Raw genomic sequence first — 15,401 nt, forward strand, 5'->3', positions numbered from 1 at the left:
ACCTCACTGCAAGAAAATTTCTCTTGGCTCAAAGTTAATCCAACATGAGGGAGCAGAGTCACCCTGTGCTGAAACAGTTACTGCTGGAAGCACAACCCTGCCTGCAACGTGCATTCAAAGATCAAGCACAAACATCTAAAACCAGAAACACAGCACACCCAAGACAAGACCGCTCACTGTAACGTGGACCCTGCCTTGCTGCTTTCTCGGTCTTGCGGCCAGTCTCTGCCCTGTGCTGGGGCCCGCGTCCCGCAGCCTTCCCACCACACACCCCCATCTCGGTGCTGCTGCGTTTACCTCCCTCCTGTGCCGTGGTGCTTCCCCCTAAGGGAAGAAAGAAGGGCCTGGGCTTCTCTCTGATGCCCTGTCCTCCACTGAGCCTGACTCACAGCTGAGTCCAGCTTCTCTCCCTGATCACACAGAGCAGGTGGTGGCACAATCTCCTCCTACTCCTTGATGAAGGAGCTGAGCTCTTTACACACCTGGTCCTTTCCCTACACCCTTCCCACGTACCCTGCCTCTCCACTCCGTGCTGATCTCAAGCACAGGTGGGAACACAGCAAAGACAGAAGTTTCTCTCATAGATACCCCTTTGCCCAGAGAAGGAATTGAAAGAAGTCTCAGCTTTCTTTTTGCTTGGGTGATGTGTCTATGGAGGGAAAGAAAATCCTCCCTTCTCTTCTTCCCAGATGAAGCCAAGAGCAACAGGAGCTCCTCCTTCCCTTTTAACCTGCTCTAGTAGGTGTGCTTTGCCTTGAGCAGTTTCTGTGCAGCTGTGGTGGTTCTCCGTGCTACTGTGATGCTTGTGAAGATCCTCTACTTGCCCCCCAGAGAAGATGAGGTTTGGTTGGGGTGGGTTCTTGCCGCTGCTGACTTGCAGGACTCAGACAATGAAAGATACACCCAAATATATGGAGCAGAAGGCCAACTCCAGGCAGGCGGTTCTCGTGATGTCCTGTTGGAGCCATCGGGGAAGGGTCAAGTCTTAGTTTAGGATTTTTCAGCCTGAGGTTTTCCATGCAGTCATTTCAATTAATGTTACGCCAGACCAGTCCGATTTCCAAGCAGGACAGACTCAGCCAGTACCCGCACGAGGGAGCTGGTGCATGCAAGTGTGTGGCCAGTGGCTCTGCAGGCTGGCTAGTTGGTTCAAGTTTCTCCTTTCCAGTCCTGTACGGAGAAGATCGTGGGGTTTGTTTGTGCAGTCAGAGGTATCACACCATGTAGGATCCAGAACAGATGGCAAACCGCACACCAGCTCTAAGCTGACAGCGCTTTGCTCAATGGCACCAAATAACCGACACAGCCTTGGGAAAACCTTGAGACACCAGAGATGGCCAAGAGTAAACTACGAAGTGAGCAAACTGGCAGCAGAGAGCTCTGTGAGAGGTCATCTGCTTTCCAAAGGCCACCAGCCTTCCTGATGCAGCTGAGCCAGTGCAGCCTCTCACATTCGGCTCCCTCCCTACGGGGTCAAGACACTGACATCATGCTTTCTGGTCCAGCACAAACACAGCAGGTGTCCTACAGACCTTCTCCAGGACCTCTCCCCCCACCAAGTTCCCTGTACCTCCCTAGCTTCATCTCCTTGGTTCTGCAACCCAAGCAGGTGTTTTTTTATCAGGATCCTGTTTATTCTAAAGACCTGCTAGGCAGGTAAATTTGTCACTGGATCCCAGTCTGCAGATTTAACAAGTGCACATTCTCCTCCATCATCCAGGTCATTAATGGAAATGCTGAACAAAACCAGACCCAAACCAGATGTCCCTGAACTTCACTCAGCAGACCCCTTCCTTTTCAACAGGGAACTGCAGATAACTCTCTGGGTATAATTACCTGGTGGGTTTGTACCTACCCAACATGCCATCTACATCATCCCTAAAAGCCACTTAAACGGCACCCAGGGCTCTTCTTTACTGTTTACTGTGCCCTTACCCTGTCATAGAGGAAAATCAGATTATTTTGACCAGATTCTGTTCTTGACAGTTCCATAGGGCTCCTGCTTATCTCCACTGCTTACAAGTAGTGAGATTATTTGTTCCAGCATTTTTTGGGGGGTGGGTGGGTGAGGGCATTTAACTACCAGCAGCTTCTGGCTTTTGACCCTGGTCCCCATTTTGAAGGGGATTACAAAGCTTGCGTTTTGCAGTCTTCCCATGCCTCAGTGTCCCCCAGTAGTTCTCACAGATAACAGTGAATATTTCTGGGATTGCCTTGCATGCAGTTCACCACACCCAGATGGTCTGAAAAATTCCCATTTACCTAAATACTCTCTTACTTGCACTTTCCTTATTCAAGGCCAGACTTTTAGCCCCCACCACCGGCATGGCCTGTGCTCTCCAGTTCCCTACAGCTGTCTTTACCTGAAGGCTAATGCAGAGGCATTGCTCAGCTGCCTCTCCTCAGTGCCTGCTTGCCTCCCTGCCAAAGCAGCACCACTGTCATCGGTTAGTCTCTCACTGTTAACGTGGAATCACAGCGTAACAGGGTACGCAGGGTGGGAGGGCACCTCTGGAGATCATGTCGCCCAGGCCCTGCTGAAGCAGCTCTCCTCCAGCAGGCTGCACAGTCACGTCCAGGCGGGTTTGGATGTCTCCAGAGAAGGAGACCCCGCAGCCTCTCCGGGCAGCCTGGTCCAGCGCTCCGTCACCCCCAGAGTCGGGAAGTTCTTCCTCATATTCAGGTGGAACTTCCCGTGTTGCAGTCTACCCGCTGCCCCTTGTCCTGTCCCTGGGCACCACCGGGAAGGGTCTGGCCCCGTCCTCCTGACACCAGCCCCTGGGATATTTGCAGCCATGTGACAAGATGCCCTCTCGGGGGGTGCAGACCTGCTTGCTGCCACCGCTCCCTTGCTGCGCGCCCGCTTTTACCGCGGTTCTCCCGGCAGGGCCGCAGGGCAGGCGGGCTGCGGGCACCCGAGCTCCGCGCTGCGGGCGTTAAAGGCCGGGCTCGGGCGGCGGGAGGCGGATCTGACCCCTGTGTTACCGCCTCCGGGGAGCTGCCTGCAGCCGGGCAGCGGCGGGCTGGGCTGGGGCACGGCCCCGCAGCCCCGCGGCCCGGCCCCGCCGGGTGGCAGCAGGTGAGCGGTGGCACCTAGCGGCCGCCGCACCGGGGCAGCGCCGGGACCGAGCCGGCCGCCGTGCGCAGCAGCGCTTCGGTTGGGAGAGACCCGTGAGATCGTCAGGTCCGGCCGTCAGCCCGGCGCTGCCGTGGCCACCGCTAACCCGTGTCCCCCAGTACCGCACCGACGGGGGTTTTAACACCCCCAGGGCCGGTGACTCCACCCCCTCCCTGGGCAGCCTGGTCCACGCTCGGCCACCCCTTTCCGTGGGGACATTTTCCCCAATACCCAACCTAAACCTGCCCTGGCGCAGCTTGAGGCCGTTCCCTCTTGTCCTGGCCCTTGTTCCCTGGGAGAAGACACCGACCCCCCCTGCCTACAGCCCCTGTCAGGCAGCTACAGAGAGCGATCAGGTCCCCCCTGAGCCCCCTCCTCTCCAGGCTGAACCCCCCCAGCCGCCCCCCCTCACACTGGTGCCCCAGCCCCTTCCCCAGCCCCCTGCCCGGCTCTGGGCACGCTCCAGCCCTCCTGCGTCCCTCTGGCAGCGAAGGGCCCGCAGCTGGAGACAGGGTTCAAGGTGCACCCTCGCTAGGAAGCCACGCTCCTGCCCACATCCAGAAAAGCCTACAGATCCTTTGCTTCTGCCGGTCCCTGTCAAATTTCCAGCCCTGCTTCACCGGCTCTCACAGCCTGGGGCTCTGTCTCCTCCTGCCCTTGCAGTCTTCCTCTCTATAGCACATCCCCTGCCCAGGCCGTGCCAGCTCTGTGGGGCTGCTGCCCTGCGCCTTGCATCCTCCCCGCATCCCTCTGACCATCCCTAAGCTGCTCCAGCTGCACATGGGTCCCCAAAGGTGCCTTCAGTGGGGACCACAGCTCCACTGAGCAATGACTCCTGCACAACAGGCAGCTAATTGCTGTAAAAGTAATTTTTACTTTTAGTAAAAGTTTAACAGTTTAACTAAAAGGTAGTAAAAGTTTAAAAAAGATTAAAAAAGAATAAAACCAGTCTTGATGGTCTTAAAGGTCTTTCCCAACCTAAATGACTCTATGAAATTATTCAACACAAAACCTCGAGATACATCCCCTCCAAAACAGGCCTGCTGGCTATTCCAGCTCACCAGCAACACAGAAAAAGGACTTTTCTTCACAAAGCACCGGGAGGAGTCATTTCCACAAAGCTTCAGGGAAATCGCACTGACCTGAGGAAGGGGAACGCCGTTATTAGCTTCCTGAGCCCCAGCAAGCGCTGCTGCTTTCCTCACACCTGCAGCTCAGTGCTCCAGACAACTTGCCAAACAGCAGCAGCAGCGATATAAAACACAGGAGAAATCAAAGTCTTCCCCTGCCTAGGTCTGGGCAATTTATTGTTATTTCTCGTTTAGCCAGAAAGAACAGCAGAGTGAAGGGGCTGATGCTTGGGCTGTAGCACCTGTTCCCTGGGGAGGGCATAAGGCAGGCCGGGTAAGGTGAGCCCTCCTGCAGCACTGGGAAGGGTGTACTCTCATTCTGGGAGGAGGGATGTGGCCATGTGAAAAGCTGCAATGCCTCTTGGAAGGGAAGAGAGGCTCCCTACAACGCGCTTTCAGCAAAGCCTCCTTCTGCTGACATGATTCATGCCCTGTGAAAGATACTTCCCACCTCAGCAGCCTGCAGGGATGGAGCAGCATCAAAGAGCTCCTTCAGAGGTGAAGCCCCCTGGAGATGCAGAGCGCTGCCTCTAGTGCCGTGCTCCGCAGGGCCGAGGGGGCAGTGGGCAGCTGAGCTCATCCCACCAAGCATCACCTCCAAAGCACCAGGAGCACGTCAGGCAGTTTAGGCAGAAAAGAGCAACTGTGGGAACACCGCTGCACTGATGTTTTTGTGCTTGCAGGGGTGCCTGGCACAGCAAGGGAACGCCACGTGAGGAGAGAGCTGGTGGCTGCCCCACCAGGACCACGGTGGTCACAGAGCGTGCCCCCAGCAGCATTGTGCAGGAGAGAGGTCACCCCGCTACCCCCATGTGTTCACCAGCCCCTCTCCAAAGAGAGCTTCCAGCTGTGGAGGCCAGTTGATTCCTCGTCCCCAAACACCCCCAGCTCAGCTGCATTTCACCAGGCTGGGGAAGGTGCTGCTCTGCCCTGACCCACCACACTGGGAAGCCCAGCGCAGGAGCCCTGCTCAGCAGGGAAGGCTGGGCAAGGGGCAGGCTGCTGCTGTCTTCTGGGGGGGGAAGTGTAGCCCCCAGCCCCGCGGTACCTTTCCGTCCCACCACCTCGAAGGGCCAAATCCCGTCCTCCAGGCAGGAGCCAGCAGCCACCCAGAGGCTTGGACGCTGGGGTGCTCCCAGCCAGGCTCAGGCTCCGAGGCTCGTCTTGGCTTTATGAAGCACAGTGCTTTCCAGCAGCCATATGCTCAGTTCAGAGGGTAAAAACAAAATCCTGATTTTTTTATCATCTTCCTCTCAGTTCTAGTTCCCTGGTGGTGAGCACAGGGGCTCAGGCAGGAGCACCAGCCACTGATGGTGGCAGGAGGGGGATGCACAGGGGGACAGAGCCTGCCAGAGCCCTGACTGCTGCTAACTCTCAGGAAGACACAGGACTGAGACGGAGAAAGCAATGCTTCTCTCACAGTTCAGAACAAAGGCCAGGTATGAAAAAAGGCATCAAATAAACCAATCCATACGTGACAGCATTTATTAGTCACTCTTACACATCACGCAGTGGTGGATGCACCCTGAGAGGAGCTGTCTCTGGGACCCTTCCGCCCTTGAGGTAGCCCTGGGTACATTAAATGCTCATTTAAAGCTCAAATCGCTATTTGCAACAAGAGTTTCAGTTTTCTGGTAAAGATTCACTTTTTCACCAGTACATGTAGAGAGAGGGCCAGTTTCTGATACACTGACCGAGCATCACTTGCCCCTGTGGACAAGATTACAAGAAAACTGATTTTTGCCCAACCATCACATTTTATACCCTGAGTCTTAAACAATTCCCTGTATCAGGACAGCAAGCCACAAACTGACTGCTTTGCTGGCAGATAGCACGTTTGACTCCCACCAGGTCTGAAGAGCATGTAGCGTGTGCGAAAGGCCCCAGGTGCCATCCGGGATGGGGAACAGCATGCCAGATCCTGGCAGGATCTGAAGTGCAGGAGGAGGCTTCTAGGAAGACAGAGCATCTCACAGAAAAATTAACAAAAATTAAGCTTTGGGAAAGGTTAAGAACAACAAGCATCTATGGCTCCCCTGCCTCACAGAGCGATCACTGCTGTGCAGGTGGCACAGAAGAGGCTGGACAGAGCAGTCTGCCGAAGGATGTAGCGGATGCACAGGGGGAGGTGAGAAAGAAGCTGCACTAACGAGGATGGTGGCAAAAAGTGATCAGTGCTGGGGACAGGGGCAGTGTGGCCACCAAGATCTTCACTTGCTTATCAGCCAACTGCCTGCAGCTAAGCTGTCACCAGTTACCTACCTGCTTCACGCAGGTAGGGACATGGAAACAAGGTGGCAGAATGGTTGATTTTTTAAAATTGTTATTTTTTATTTATTCTAATTCCAGGTAGGATATGCCAGTTAAGGCTGGCCTTAGATAAGAGAGCCCTGCCAGCCTCTGCAGGACAAGAGAGAGCACACACAGAGCCAGCTCCGCTCGGGCAGCTCAGGCAGTTGGTCTAAGCCACCCTGCCGTCCCCACCAGCGCAGAGGACAGCCAATTTTCTGCATGGGACCAAAGGTGAGCAGGCTAAGATGACACAAACACCTTCGAATCAGCTTGCCATACTGCCTGTGGTCCTTTACTTGTGGTTTGCACATCAGAGCACAGTGGAAGCCATCAGGGGATCTCCTTGCACAAGGACCGCAAGCTTTCCTTAAAGCTTAGGATAATGCCCTGCCTCCATCTGGCCTTCTTGACTGCAGAGAATAGGATTTCATACACGGGCCGTCCCAGGAGCAGCTTCTCCACCACACTGACCACACTATGAAAACAAAGAATAATCTTTGTGTTCTTGATCAAAATATATTTTAACCCTTTTGATGCCAACAGAGGTGGCATGGCAGGCAAGCCATGATTTTGTTACACATACTGCGCTTTGGTTTAAGTAGATTTAAGAGGCGGGAAGAAATGGTTAAGGATAAGGAAACAAACTTTCTCTCCTGGCTGATTCCCTAACTTTGGAAAGCAACTGAGGTTTAACATGCATTGCAGCAAAGAGCTCTACAGAAGATGCTGGAGGAGTTACCCTGGGCTGTTAGGCTTATATTCAGCTAATGCAAAGCTTATGCCCACATCAGGGTGAAACACTGGCGCAGGCCACCAGAGGTGGTGGGTGCCCCATCCCTGGAAACATTCCAGGCCAGGTGGGATGGGGCTCTGAGCAACCTGACTTGGTTGAAGATGTCTCAGCTCGTTGCAGGGGGTTGGGACTGGGTGACGTTTAAAGGTCTGTTCCAACCTAAACTATGATTCTATGATAATCCCTAGGTGCAAAAGCTGATGCAAAATGAGATATTATTTACATTTTCTGGCACTTCAAATACAGGCAGCTCTGAAGAGTTTGTGTTTTTTTTTAAAGAACAGCAGGTAATGCAACACAATAAATAGCATAGCTGTTTGAAAGCCAAAGCTTTGAGCACCCAAAGACATGCTTTTTTTGCATAGTCCGAGGCCTCATAAGCACCAGTCTGCAAAAGACTGTTCACAGCTGGTTTGGGTAAAACCCAGGCAGCGGGCATAACTTGCTCCAATGAGAGGGCAGAGCTGCAGTGCAAGTGGCAAAGGTGGAGAGCTTCAGGCAGCGTACTGATTTGCCTGCATTGCCTCTCTTTCTCTGGTTTAGCTGTAACCCTTCCTCCCAGCCACCATGACACACGGGCATTTCTTGGGAGGTGGCACACAGAACAAAGCAGGCAAAACCCAGCAGTCACGGTGGCAGCGCTGGGTGCCCATGAGCCAGTGTCACAGCCTGGTGCTGGAGGGTGCCCCCGTATCAGCAGAGCTGTGGGCACCGGGCTGTGACACTGTAGTCTCCAGCAAAGGGTCTCTCAGCTCTTTGGCCGTTAGAGGGGAGCAAAAGCCCATGAAGTGCAGGGAGCCGTCACCCACTCAGCAGAGCCCTTCGCTCCCCAGCAGCCAAAGCCGGCAGGAGGCTGGCCGTGCTCCGTCCTGCCTCTAAGCTGCTGGCTGCCCTCCCCTGGAGAAGCAGGACCCTCAGGCTCAGAGAGAAGAGAGCATCCCCTTCTCCTTGCAAACTGTCCATCTGTCTTCCTTCTGCCTCCCCAGCCTCAGGCCAGCTGCACTGCCTTGTGAGTCACAGATAGTTTAGGGTTTATCATATGCACAGCACCAGAGGAAACGGTCCTTCCTCGTAGCTCCCTGGGCAGTGTTTGACGGGCAGGCACGAAGAGATATGGTTCAGCAATAATGTCTCTCCTCTACCCTGGCAAGACATGGCCACAAGCAGCAGCAGCCCTCATGTCTGTATCAGACCCCCGCTGTATGGTGCCTGGGCACAGCCTTCTGCAGGATGTGTGTGATGGTCGAGAAAGGTGGGTGTTTGAGAACAATTCCACGTAGAGCTAGCCAAAATACCGTCCGTTGATGCATACATCCTCTAAAAGATGGCTTCTGGGGAACAGTCTGGATGGAACTGCTTTCCCTCTGCCAAGCAAGACAAAAACAGGACAAACCCCATCTTTTGTCCCAAAGAGGACAAAACCAAAGCAGATTCACTGAATGGGAAGATGAGGACTACTTGGAGGCCTGACTGGTACTCCAAGTTATTTCTTGCTCTCTGACCCAGTCGCTCTTACCACTGTGAAACATCTCCAAAGAGAAAATAACGTAAGGGATAGCTAGTGTCCTAAGGGTTAAACAAAATGATGGCAACATCAAGAGTTATTAACCCAAAGATGCCATCACCTGCAAGCACCCTTCTGGCGAATGCTATCACAGCTCTAAGGTAAGGGTTACAAATCCCGTATGAAACACCAATGACTGAAATCACCTCTGAGGAGCTCTCTGGTTGGCTTTGTAGTAGCATGTACCATTTACAAAACCTTCTGTTCCTTAAAGCCTGTAAGTTGGCCCACTGGTGTTTGGAAACAGTGATTAAGACAAGTGCCTTAAGTGAGCAGCTGGGCTTTTGCCTAGAGCTGCTACATATTCAAACTTTGTTCCAAAACCAGTAGTTGAATACACATGCAGAATCCAGAAAACCTGATATTAGCAGATAATTTGTTCATTTATTTCATCAGTGTTTGTTTTCACAGTTGAGAATTTAGAAGCTGAAGGAGACCAGTCTGACTACCTAACAAGTTCTTGAACAAATGCATGTGCAAAAATCCCGTTGAAGGACTTCTGATTAAGATTGAAGGTGCCCTTTAAACCGCCTCATCAGCCACATCTTTATCATAGAATTCTCAAAGCTCAGTCTGAGTTTAAGAACATCTATAGGCACTCATGCACATGCCTGTTTGTGTTTTCTGAACTCTTTGTTAAAGAGAGACTTTGTACGAAACAAGATTCAGAATTTCTCAGCCAGAACAGGCCCAGTGCTTTAAACAAGAGTAAAATAACCCACAGCACAATAACATTATTGCATTAACCAATTGCCATGGTGAGCTGTTGCCTGTGTTGGTTTGGTGTGCAAGAGCTCTCCACCCTGCATTCTCAAACAAATGAAGCACCTTCTCCTTTGCTAAGCCAAACAGAACAGCCCCAGCATCATTCATGCAGCCAGGCCTTGCCCAGGGCTCCATGTCACCCCTCTCCATCATTCCCCTGCTCCAAAGCCCTTCCACTTCATCATTCTCCTGCTCCAAAGCCCTTGTAAGTCATCTGCACTTAAAATATGCAGAAGTTACAGCGACACCACACACACAGAGCACATCACCTCTTCCCTCCAGCTGAGCTCTGCAAGGCTGCGCAGTCTCGGTCCGTGCCAATCCCAGGGAAGTTGAGAGAACAAAATGAAAGTTCAGCACTTTGTAAAACCTGCTGACTACAGAAGTGGGACTAAAGTGCTGTTCCTGTAATGAGAGCAGAAAGTGCTCATTTCTGCCTTTTCACAGAAATAAAATAAAATAAAAATAAAATAAATTTGCATTCATTTAACTTGATTCTTTCAGGACTATTTTGATCCCTGGTAAAGCTTTGCTTGACACCACCAGCTACTTGCCTATTTTTGCAGCTTTTTGGAGAAGCCCTTGTGAAACGTCTTTGGAAAGTCCTGCTGCTGGGAGCCCGTGCTCCTTCACCCGGCACAGAGCTGCTCACTCAGAGGGTTCCTTGGCTGGCAAGGTACAACCTGTGAAGAAGGACAGTCTTCAAACCTTTGGTTCGACATTTGGGGTTGTTTTCAACCCATTCGCTGCAAGGCTTGCTGTAACGACACAGCCCTGGTCAGACTCATCCCTGTCTCACAATACAGGTGCTCTGTTTGCTCCCGGGCGGTCCTGACAAACTGTGGATGGGTCACAGCCCAAATGCCAAACTGTGGAAGGTGCCTGCCTGCTGCCCAAAAGCTCTGCAGTTGTTTCTTCATCTCCTCCCTGCTTCCGAACCTGAATGGCAGGGAAAGAAGGGCCTGTCTGGCTTGGAGGAGCTAAGGCTGAGTGAGAAAGCAGCTTTGCGCCCAGCACCAAAGCCCAAGGGGATGCATGCAGGTCTGGAAGTTGAAGTATTATTAAAAAAAAAATATCTTTTTTTCTGAAACAGGAGCGTGGCCCTGAAGGCCACCCGAGCCAGACCTGCTGCTGTTAGATTTTAAAAAGACTGCCCTCAGTGGCAGTGCCCGAGCATCAGCAGCGGGCTCAGGGCGCAGCTGGTAACGTTTCCCTGCCCGGGGTGCGAAACCCAGCGGCACCACTTGGGCTGGCATGGCACCTCAGCCGGAGCTTCGCACGAAGGGTGCTGGGGTTCAGCTCCAGCCAGAGCCTCTGCCGAGCTCATATAACTGAGGTTATAACACAGAGTTACCACTTGCAGGGCATGTGATGTTCCTATGTCTTTCTTTCTCTCTCTGTTTTTTTTTTGTAAGATACACAGGTTAATCTGTGTTGCTTTCAAGAATGGTTTATCTGGTTTTCTTCTCTTAGTTGACATACTTTTCTAAGAACAGACACCAGGTACACAGGGCTGCCCTGATGTTTGCGAACACTACCCTTCTCTTTCCAACAACTCCTCCAACCTCTCTTGTTCTCTCAGATTTCATAAAGACAAAAAGCCACCTTGTGTCCTTTGAACCACTGCTAAATGGTTCTGCATATCACTTTGAGCACACTTACCTCTTCACAACCAGGCAGGATCACTCTGGCTTTCCAAGGTTACTGATAACAGAAAAAACTCAACGCTGCAAAGCTGTTGACTGAGATTGCTGAGTTTTATATCAGCACATGGTTTGATTCCAGAAGAGCCTGTCTTACAGGAAGAAGTATAAATAAATTCAAAGGAGACAGGGATTAGGTTAGTCAACAGCTTTGCTACCATAACACTGGTACAAACTTCTTATTAAATAGTAGCTCAGAAGCTTTCCTTAAGATTGCTACACAACCATTCCTGCCACAGACACCCCCAAGGCAGCTGTAAGGGCCTGAAAAGGACCCAGTCCCAGCTGTGTCCCACCTAGAGTCTTTTACAGGAGCAAGCAGAGCAACCCTGCTGGGGGCAGGTGGGCTCAGTTGTGGTGTGAGAAGCACCTTGCCCAGCAGCAGTCCCTGAGGAAGAGGCTGGGAGAGGAAGGAGGAGTTTCCTGAGCCCCAAAGGAGCGGTCAGCTATTGGGAGCCACTGGCTGCCTGGAAGGTATGGTGCCTGGCTCCTGGCCAGCCGGTGCAGGAGCATCCACAGTGTGTGACATCTCCCTGGCTTTTGCAAGCCTTCGGGGGGCCCTTCCAAAGCACAGCATGGGAGGGACCACGGGTCTTCCTGTTGTTTGAGAGCATGCCTTGCACCCGGGTGAAGGTACACTCTGTTGTACTTGGGACTTCCTTTGGTCCCCAGGGGAGCAGGGGCTGCTGTTATGTCGGGGCCCTGCAGCAGCATCCCCCATCCTGCAGTTTGGCTGGCACCAGCAGGGAGCTGCCCCGCTGCCCTGGCCATCACACTGTGCTCCCCGAGCCTCGCAGAGCAGCTGGTCCCACAGGCACCCCAGCAAGGAGAAGCTGTTCCTATACCCCCTGCACCCCTAGCACGATGCGTGTTGTGACCTGGGATTTATATGACATCCCTCTTCTCTGAAAGGCAGCAGAGCTGATTTGCAAACACAAGAGTGTCAGTGCATCCGCTGAAGCCTGCCAAAAGTTCACCACCTCACTGTCCAAAAGTTTTGCCCAATTTCCAGGGGGAATTTCTCTCTTCTAGTACCAGGAGAGGGCACAGACCACACAAGGAGCTGTGGCTGCAGGGTCCCTGCACAGCGTGCCGAGAGGGTTTTGCTGTAAGCCAGCCGCAGAGGAGCCCTGCTCTGCTCTCAGCTTGCCTCCATCTCCCACCCCTGCCCGGCACCGCTGCTGGGTGAGACAGCAAGAGTACTGCTGGGTACTGGTGGTGGCTGGTGTCATGTTGTTCCTTATGCACCTTGCTGGATACCTATGCCAAGATTAGCACCTGGCTTTTCTTTGCTGGGAACGAGGAATAACAGTCTGCAGAGTGATGCTGGGGAGAGCTGTGCTTTATTTTGGGATATCCCTTCCCGTGTGTTGCCTGTTGGGCTGACAGCACCGTGGCAGATAGCTGCCGCCTGGAGACCACAGCAGCCTGAAAGGCAGGTAGTGGTGCAGCACGGGTGGCAAGCCAGGTAACCCCCACTGCTGAAATACAGCTTGTCCCCTCCAGGGAAACCTCCCTCCTCAAATACATCAGGACTGGGACCTTTGCACCAATCTGATAATTCCCTGCTGCCAGGAACAGGGGAGGTTGTAGGTATCAGGAGCAAGCCCTGCAGCTTGCCTGCCTTGACACAGCCCCAGGGGGGTCCCTGTGGGGACGGGGGGCTTGCCCACTTCAAAAGCATTCTTGTTGGCAAGTGGTCACTGCTTGGGGCTGGACACCCACATATCTTGAGCTCATTCTCTTCCTCTGTGGGAAATATTTGCAACTTGAAGCATCAGAGGAAGGCATTACCTACCGCTTCAAGAGCATCAGAGGTGCATAGGGACCACAAGGGAGATGTCCGTGGGCAGAGGGGCATGTGGCTGGGGCTGAGCACATGCCCCCATACCAGCCAAAGAGAGTGGGTTCCTCACACAGGGGTGCTCTTTTCTCACTGTCATTTAATGGTGGGGTGAGTCAAAATCATCATGTTCAAGGATCCCATACTCTCCCAGGATTTCCTCTCACAGCTGGAGTGATTTCACACTCTCCTGCAGAGGGAGAGGCTCTTCTTTATTAGCCGAATTTGTTGACGCACTTTCATGCAGCTACCTTACCCAGCTGGAAAAACCAGCCGTGGAGCTGACATGGCCCTGCTGTGGCCCAGGACCAGACTGCACGCAGGGATGCTGCGAGGGGCCACGCGAGGACCCTCCCGCATACAGCAGTTCAGGGTATGAAGGGCAGCAGCTCACCAGCTGTTGCAAAGCCCTGCAGGAGTGCAGCATCTGTGGCCCTGTCAGGTCCTGCCATGTGCTCCAGCACAGTACGCTTGCTGATGCCCGGCTAGGAGAGAGGTTGGGACAGGAGCGGTGCAAGAGTGTGGCTTCACGCCTGCCCTGTCCCCAGTGAGGAGCTGCTCCCAGCAGGGGGGCTGCCCCCAGCCCAGGGTCTGGGCAGAGCTGTGTCACCTGGAAAACATGCTCATTTGCAAACCCAGGGTGTCCCAAACACCAGGATGGCTCCCATACATCACACAAGGAGCAGGCTGGTGAGGAGTTGCCAGGGCTGGGAGAACCTGAAAAGCTGGCTCATGGGTGCCCCAAACACCTCCCTGCCCGCAGAGCCCCTCGGGGCCCTGGCAGGGAGCTTTGCATGCAGTAGCAAGACTGTTGGCGCTTTGGCATCCCGCTCCCACTGCCCTGTGCCCTGCCAAGAGCCAGACGGAGGGGCAGAAGGCGGCTTTGCACCGCACAGGGCTCTGCTGGGGTTGCAGCTCCTGGGTGAGGCTTCTTCAGCCCTCCAGAAAGTACTTTTTCTTGAGGGTGAGAAAAGAAAAAAAAAAACCCCAAACAAAAAAACTTATTCCCTGTTTGTTGCCCCATAAACTACAGTTTTAATTTCCTAAGTTACACCACAGCCCTACCTGCCCACCTCAGTGCCTATGACAGGGGAGCACACATGGTAACTGAGAGACTGGTACCAAGCTGAAGGCAGAAAGACGCAGCTTACCTACATACCTTCCCCCATGAAGGTTTGTAATGTGTTTGACAGGCTACTCATTATTCTTAATTGAACTTAATAACTAGCTTAAGGCTTTGTTATACTTTCCTTCTGTATTCACTACTGAAAGAATAACAAGGAGAAAAGTAGAGAGAAAGCTATGTGCTTAATAGGAAGAGAAAAGACTTACAGAGGACAAGAACAAAGTTGGAAAAGCTAGGAGAACCCTCATCTTTAATGAGTATATTCAAATACTTCCAGAAAACCACACCATAACTCAAGGAATAGCTCCTAACAGTTTCTAAGCCCATACACAGCTTTTCCTGGAAAAGACACTTCACTTCAGGGTGGGTGCTTTTGAACATTCACTTCTTACCCACAGAAGTCAGAAGTGGTGGGGCACGGCCACACGGGAGCAGCTCACCCCTTGCCTCCACCGTACTTGCCACATGGGGGACAGAGGCAAGCCACAGCCCGAGTATCAGTTTGCAAATACAGTGCACTTGTCTTCTCGCTCTTTTTTCTTCTCTTTAAGTTCAAAGCAACCCAACACTGTCGCCAAGCCACAAGCTTCCCAACTCACTTGCTATATTGAGCCTAATCTAAATAGCCAAACTCACACAGGCAGCAGTAATGATCTCCCCCTTTCACACCAGAGAAGACAAAAAAACTGAGCAAAAAGTCCAGCCTCCACCCCCTTGCCCATGCTCATCTGCTAGGAGATGGCAACAAAGCCACTACTGTGCAACCGGAGGCAGGCAGGCTTGCTGCAAAACTTGAGGCATTGTCTCCCCACGCAGAAAAAAATACCCCAAACCCCATCAACCTTCAAATTTCAGCTCACAGAAAGGTGCCAGGCAGCCAGTGTTTCTACAATCCCTATTTTCTCCTTACCATCTGTTAGCAGCTGACCTGGCTCTGATCCCCCCACCCCAGGGACACATCCCCAGCTCAGAGGGCATGAAGCCACACAGGGCTGCTACAGAGCAAGGCTGATGGCTTGCTGTGCCCACCACTGACCACAGGCAAGCTCGGGCACCTCAGAACAAGC

Source organism: Falco naumanni, chromosome 9, assembly GCF_017639655.2.
Source record: "Falco naumanni isolate bFalNau1 chromosome 9, bFalNau1.pat, whole genome shotgun sequence".
Classification (NCBI taxonomy): domain Eukaryota; kingdom Metazoa; phylum Chordata; class Aves; order Falconiformes; family Falconidae; genus Falco; species Falco naumanni.